At 33.1% G+C, this 8,124-nt stretch overlaps 1 pseudogene; it reads right to left on the reverse strand.

Moving 5' to 3' along the window:
* Positions 1-7,069: 7,069 nt before the first annotated feature.
* On the reverse strand, positions 7,070-7,659 carry LOC127135630 (BON1-associated protein 2-like; annotated as a pseudogene).
* Between the last annotated feature and the right edge of the window lie 465 nt (positions 7,660-8,124).

The raw sequence follows: 8,124 nt of genomic DNA on the forward strand, positions 1-8,124 counted from the left end.
ATCCATCAAAATACGCATTGTGCCACGGTTTGCCATCATAAAAAATGGGGAGTACATGAGGGAAAATATGCCTAGTCCTTATTTTAATGATGTCAAACCTCAATATTCGCCGACATCGTGTCCTTGAATAATATCATCATACCATATAAAGCATTTATCCTTTAACATGTTCAAAATATAGGTTTCGTGTGTTCAAGCATATAAGAGCATATCTTATATGTGAATCATGCACTTAATCATAGTAAACATCCTAGGTTCATAAGAGATAGGCTAAATTGGTCATAATATGTTATAAAACTCATTTTTGGAAGTTAAACCTCTGTGAGTCGACTCATGACTCGAAGCAAAACCTTCGGGTCCGAACAAGTCGACTCATTCCTGGAAAATTTGAATGAGTCGACTCATGAACTCTTTAGGTCGACTCATTTCCCAATCATATTTCCACGGGTCCGAACAGGTCGACTCATAGGTCGACTCAACCATGTAATAAACTCTGATTGAGTTAACTCATCCCCTGTTTGAGTCGACTCATCGCTTGTTTCTCTTAATTTTCTGTTGTGTAACTTTGTGAAAATTTTCTGTTATATTAGTTATTTTGTCCACACATCATATAAATAATCAATTGTATCTTCTTCAACATTTTAACAAGAAAAGTGAAAGATATACACCAAAGTGCTCATCATCTTCATTCTTCATTGCATTTCTCAATAATCACACATAATAATCTTTGTTGAGCCTTGTGCATTGCAACTGTGATAACTTCCAAATAAGATTGGATTATCTTAGTTTGGGTTGAGACTTTGTGTGGGTTTTTCTTGAATAAAACCCTTGAGGTTTTGTCCTCCAAGAATTGGGGTTTTTTGCACTAACCTTTGCTTCGCAGATTCAGCCGAGTGAAAAGTTTGAAGAACGGAAGGTTCGGTCAAATAAGTAGCGGTAAACGAAGGAAAGCTTAGGGTTCAAGCAACTTACGTTCAAAATCAGTCGAGCTGAAGTTTTGGAGAACGAGGCGTTCGTCCAATAAGGTAGCGGTAAATAGAGGTTTGTTCAAAGTGCTTGAAGATCTTGGTTCAACTCGAATCAAGGGGAGAGAATAGAATAAAATCTACAACAACTCTAGAAGTTGATCGCCAGTGATCATTTGTTCTCTTATATTGACTTTGCAACGTGTTAATAAAAACATCTCCATTCTAGATTTAGAATTGAGGGAAAACGTACCCTAAGCGAGGACGATAGGGGAACTACCTCAACAAATCCGGTCTTGTTCTCTCTATCCCTTAACTCTTTAAATTCTGCATAATTACTTTGTGTGTGAAACTGATCGTAAAATCAATATCGCTTGATTAATGTGTATGTCAACTGTTCGATAAATTTTTTGAGTAAAATTATACACACCCACCTCAAGTGAAATTGATACTTGGTGTGAAGTGCGCACCAAGTGTTCGACAAAATTAATTTTGCACAAACTTAGTAATCTTTTCCTTGATCTCTTATTATGTTGAGCATCAGTAGAGGTAACGATATCAAGGATCGTAGTAGTTAATTGATTGTTTTAGATAAGGGTTGATTTTCTCTATCTTAAGTAATTCCATTCGGTTCACGTATATCCGATCTTTCCATTAACGGGATCGTTTAGAGGATTTCAAGCTAGGGTGCTTCCGCAACCGTTGAAAACATTTTAAAAAGCGCTTAATTTTAAAACTGATCTATTCAACCCCCCCCCCCTTCTAGATCGGTACTATCATCTAACACTTTCAACTTCGAAAACCAAATTTCTACTAGATATTCATGTATTGCTTACATACTTCTATTGTGATCTCTTATTTCATTATGAGTAGCCAATTTCCTTTGATTGTGGTTTGTTAGATGAATTTGTATAAACCTCTTGGATTATATGTTGAGTTTTGTATTTTTTTTGTACTTTGATTAATCAATAGTTTGTTATTCAGTTAAATCTTACGTTCATTACTTTTTATGCTTTGACGAGCTAATATCAAATTAAGAATTATATGGATTACTAATCATAACTATGCAATTATGAACTAGTTTAACTTCTCAACTTGGTAATTGATTAGGAATAAGAAATTATAAGTTGTGACTTAAAGGTTTCACGTTTCAAATTGCTTATTTTAACTTCAAACTGACATAAGAGATTAGGAAGTTGTATGTTAGAATAATAAGTTATACACCAAGGTATTGGGTATAACAATCTGGTTAAATCATCATAGTTTTTGATAAATCAACTTAAGACAAATACACACATGCATTAATAGCGACATACATGAGATTCAAACAAAGCCTAATCGCCTTTAATATGATAAAGTTTTCATTATTTTGTTTACATATTTTATATCAATTCAAACTCTAAATTTGTCCCTCTCAATTTTATTATCGTAACACTTAAATTGTTTTATTAAAATAAAAAATCATTGTGGATGCGAGTTTAATTTTATTACTTTGATAAGAATTAGTACACTTGCTAAACATCTACCACCCATTTATTCTTGAGTACTCTTCTTTCCTTAGCCAATTTCACCAACTCAAATATGTGATTCTTATGCAAGGAATTCATCTATTCTTGCATAAACTTTAATCACTTTTCTTTATCAACATTTGAAATGACCTCTTAGTAATATTCTGCTCTCTATTGTCAATGATCATCATATACTCATGTGGAAGATATCTTTGAGAAACTTGATGCTCTATAGTAGATCTTCTCAACTCAAGCTTAACCGGCGGCTCAGATGGTGTGAGTTCAACGAGATCATCATAATAAGGTTCTTGGTCTTCAGATACATTCAAATCATCTACATGTGTATCTCCCCCCATCAAAAAAATTTACTAGTAGGTTTAGACACAACATCGATGTAACTTCTAACATTGGATTTTGGATTCTCGACTTTATCAAAATCTTCAATAGTTTGGTCTTGAAGAAATATCATATCACATATTTTGGTAATTTTTTTGTCAACTGGATCCCACAATATTTAACCAAAATATTCATGATCATAACCTACAAATACGCGTTGTTTAAATATTTTATCAAGCTTGGGTCTCCCATCTCTTAGAATATGGACAAAAGCCTTGTAACAAAAAAAATCCCAGGTAACCATAATATAAATATTTCCATGTCCATACTCTATTAAGAAGATCATCATCAAGTGGAAAAGAAGGATAAAGGTTGACCAAATCCATTGTAGTTGTCAATGCTTCACAAAAAAAGTCTTTTTTATAACTTTGCATGAGAAAGCATACTCCCGATTAAGTCATTCATCGTAAGATTCAAACTTGGTACAACTGCATTATGTTAAGGCATCTTTGAAACAATCTTATCAAAATTGATTCCATGCTCTTTGCAATAATCTTCATATGAACATCTGCGTTCCCCATCATTATAAGCTCTGATACATGCTATTTTCCTTCATTTTTATCTTTAACACCTATATAAAAGTGCTTGAAAATACTGAGTACATGGTCGTTAGATTTTTAAAAAAAGACCACACTTTTCTAGAGTGGTGGTCAATAAAAGTAACAAAAAATGTTGTACCCCCCTAAAGATTTACCATCCATCATGCAAACATCATTGAACTAATATAGAATAATTTACCTTCTATGAGGAACATTACTATGAAAGGAAACTCAATGTTGCTTACCTAAAACTAATGAGTTCAAATTTTTTAGAGAGTACTCTTTACCGGAGTTTTCCCTTGAAAGAATGTTGATTTCTTTCTCACTCAAGTGACTAAGTCACGTAAGCCATATATCACTAGATGCATCTTTATCTGCATCCACTTCCTTTTTGCATAGCTTTACATGCACACTCTAAAGAGTTGTGGGACTTTTCACATTTGCTACCACTCGCGACCCTTCAGTGGTCTTAGATAGGCCACCACTACCAAAGCAAGTGTGTTAACCCTTAATATCCAAAGCTTTGACTGAAATTAAGTTGAGATGAATATCGGGAACATGTCTTATATTCTTCAATTTAAGCTTTCATCCAACACCAATTTTGATCCAAACACTTCTCACACCAAAAATATCACAAACTTCCCCATTTCTCATTTTTACCGTAACAAAATCACCAACATTATATGCAGAGAAGAAATCACGTCTAGGATTAACATGGTATGAGGAAAACGAATCAATAATCCAAGTCAAATCTTGACATACAAGGCTTATGGAATTTTAATTATTAACAATGAAGAAATCGTAATCACATGCAACTGTGTTGTGTCTTTATCATTTTTCTTCTCATTCCCATCATCTCTTTTCCTTGATATTCTATTTTAAGAAACCTGCAATTTATATTTATATGTCTCACCTCGCCACAATTGTAGCATATGATTAATTTTCAATTTCTTGACTTCTCACGGTTATTAGATTTCTCACGCTTATGAAAGTTGATGGTTTTGCCCCCCCGGTGACTTATAATTAGAGCTTCAGACTGATTAGGAGTAACAATTAAACCACATTAAAAGTGTGTTTACAAATAAAGTCAAGCATCAGATGTGTCAAGTCAACATTTCTGAACAGAAACTATCTAGATAGAATATGATAAAGACCTGGCTACTAGCATCTGAAAGTCTCATAACACTAATCTCCAAAGACTCTGAATTATACTCAAGCTTCATCAACTTGTATACGAAGCCTCCTACTAGAAGGTTACATCAAAAGGTCAACGACTGATTGATGTGACAAAAGTACCAAATAGATCTACTTTTTATGTAAAGTATTGTACTATATACGAACAAAGTTTCTCACATTCCATCATCCTCACCAACTTTCTGCTATAAGCGTCAGTCTTATATTGCAATATGAAGTGACATTCATACAACTATTACATTGAGGATATTCCAACTTCACCCTCCAACGAATCTATTTCTTCCTATATAAATAGGTATTTGAAGATTGAAAAATAACTGACGATTTGCATAGAAAAACATACACCAGGAACATATGTGAAATAAGTGTTTCTCACACTCATACACTTAAAACGTCTTCCTTGAATGTACTTGTTAAGCGTAATATTTGATTCAAACTTGTGTATCTGCTTTTTGAAGCAACTTGTAAACATAAACTTTGTTTATCTTAACCTTTGGTTAATTTTCTTGAGAGACTAAATATAGTCAGATTTCTCAAGAAGTCATTGACAGTTAGTTAGTCTTTGAAGTTTCCTTGAGAGACTAGGGTATACTCATAATTTCTCAAGAAGTCTTAGACTGTATGCCTTTGAGTTTATTGTAATCATATTGATTATTAGATTACGTCCTTATTGAGAAGGCGAAATCACTCAGACGGGTGGACTGGACGTAGCTTCGTTAACAACGAAGCAAGATAAAAATACTTGTGTTATTATCTTTATCATTATCTTTAATGTTTAAGATATTACGTTGCAAAACTTTTTAAATCCATAAATTTAATTCGAACCTCTCATTTATTGTGTTTCTTGCACCTTCAAATAACGCCATCCGGAACGAATTATTTAAGGGATATGTAGTGAGTGATTCCCAACACAACCACATTCTAAAATATGCGGGTGACATAATCCTATAAGGAGAAGGCTTATGGGAAAACTGTTGGAGCTTTAAGATGATTTTAAAAAGCTTCTAACTCGTCTCGGGTGTGAAAGTCAATTTTTTTATGAGCAAGATGTTTGGAATCAATCTTAATGACGGTTTCATGGTGGCAACTTCATCGTTCCTTTCCTGTAGCATAGCTAAATTTCCATTCATGTTCCTTTGATTACCTATAGGAGAAAACCCTCATCGTCGGGACACCTGGAAATCAATAATTTTTGCAATGAAGAAAAAATTTCAAATTGAAATGGAAGAAATATCTCTATATGAGGTAGATTAACAACCTCCCACTCTACTTTTTCTCCTTCTTCAGAGCTCTAAAAAACATATTGAGAGAATTGAGGAAAATTCAAAGAAACTTTTTGCGAGGAGGCAATTCTGATTCAAAAAACATGTGTTGGATCCGTTGGAGCCATATTTGCGCACTAAATAATAAGGGATGTCTAGGAGTGAGAGATTTGGAACTCTTTAATCTGATTTTTTTTAAAATAACCATTTTTTTTCAAGAATAATACAAAAATAACCACAATTTCAAATTATTTACCAATATAACCACTTTTTTTTAAATGAACCAATGCGCTATGGCTGAATTTGTACTTATGTGTCACTGCAAATTGACGCATGCATGTAAAATATAAGAGCATGTGTCATTACAATTGGCGCATGAATGTAAAATGTAGAAGCATGTGCCACTGCAATTAGCGCATGCATGTGGCTACTCTTTATTTTTTACATGAATGCGCCAATCGTAGGGGCGCATGCTCCTACATTTTACATGCATGCACCAATTGCAGTGGCGCATGCTCCTACATTTTACATGCATGCGCCAATTGTAATGACGCATACTCTAACCATCTCACAAACATGGTTAGTTTGGTAAATAAATTAAAAACATGGTTATTTTGATATATAATTTTAAAAAATTAATTATTTTAAAAAAAAATCCTTTAATCTACCACTTTTAAATAAATGGAAATGACATTTCCTAATTAACAAAAACACATTTTGGATTAATCCATTAAAATTCAAATATATGGCCCACTGCATCATATATTTATGGAACAGAGACGTTTTAGCGGATATTGAAGACTAAGCTCACATTTCTCTTATCAATAATATTTTCTTGCTTATAAAAAAACAAACCTTTTTTAATTATAAATCTTACACTAAAAAATAGCAAATTCATTCAACTATAAATTTGCACAGAAAAAATAACAAACTAACTCCTCAAACTCCATTACACCTTATGACTAGAGTTATTGTAGCAAAAAAAATTTAAATAACTTTTTTATTTATTTATACTAATATTTTAGTTTTGTTTTCTCACTATTCATTGTAGAATTAAGATGAACATCAACTTTGGCACATATATTTCAAAATATCAAATTTTATCCTCTTAAATTAATCTCAATTTGGAAAATTTTACAAAAGAATATACTTGCATTAAAATTCACTTCATTTAACTTAACAAAAGTATATAAATTCAAATTTCTTTAAATAATGTTAGGGTAGTTCCACCAAAACGGAATACCAACAACAACACCATTAGAGTTCTTGCCACCAAAATCCATTCCAGTCAAACGGTCACTATAACTCTTTCCATTCACCACAGTTTCCTTTTCCGCCACCGTAACTGAAATTTTCTCCGGCACAACCACCCTCACACCAAAATGAATAACTCCATTTTTCTTCCCTTCTCAATCCCTCAATCTATAGCTCAAAACTTGCATACAGTTTTCCGATTCGACGCCGTTGAGAAAGTCCGCAACCGCGATTCTCGCCACTCCAATAGGCCGAACACTTTTGAATCTCTTGCATTGCACTTCAAACGTGATTGACCTTGCATGCAATGGCATGTCCAACAAAAACATCTCATCCCATGAAAGAAAACTCGATTTGTTATCTTTCACAGTTTTTGTCGTGTAACAATCAAGAGACTCACCTCGAACGACAACATATGCGTCCTCGGTTACATGAATGTTTTCACCTGATATAACTGTGATTTCTAGTGTGCGTGAGGTTAAACCCATAGTAGAAAATTTAACGTTGTTGTTTACGAAGATACATTTGTTACGTCCTTGAGTTTTGTTGTGAAGGAATTGAGGTGGTTATGTTGTTAGTTGTTTGTGTGAATATATAATAAGGTGAGAATTTGAAATGGAAATTAGTGAGAAAGAGGGAGAGAAAGAAAGAGTGTAATTTGGGTGGTTGTTTCATTGTATTTGAATGTTTTTGTTTGAAAAAAAAGTAACATGTGTTATTGTTGGATTTTGACTTCTGACTTTGACTTGGTATTACTCTTTGCAGTTGCAATTCCGCTGTTGGATGCATCAAATGAAATTATATTGAAATACCGACAGTTTTACGCGGAATTGCAAACAGTTGAGCCGCGGCATTTAATTGTTAGTAATAAAATTAAGGTTTAAATAATATTTTAGTTCATGTAAATTTCTATGTTTTTGTTTTTCGTTCTTGAATTTCTTTTTAATAAAGTTTTTATAGGTTGGATTTCATTTAAGTCTAAAATTATTTATGCTTAAAATTAAAA

The sequence above is a fragment of the Lathyrus oleraceus genome, chromosome 4 (assembly GCF_024323335.1).
Source record: "Lathyrus oleraceus cultivar Zhongwan6 chromosome 4, CAAS_Psat_ZW6_1.0, whole genome shotgun sequence".
In the NCBI taxonomy this organism is placed as follows: domain Eukaryota; kingdom Viridiplantae; phylum Streptophyta; class Magnoliopsida; order Fabales; family Fabaceae; genus Lathyrus; species Lathyrus oleraceus.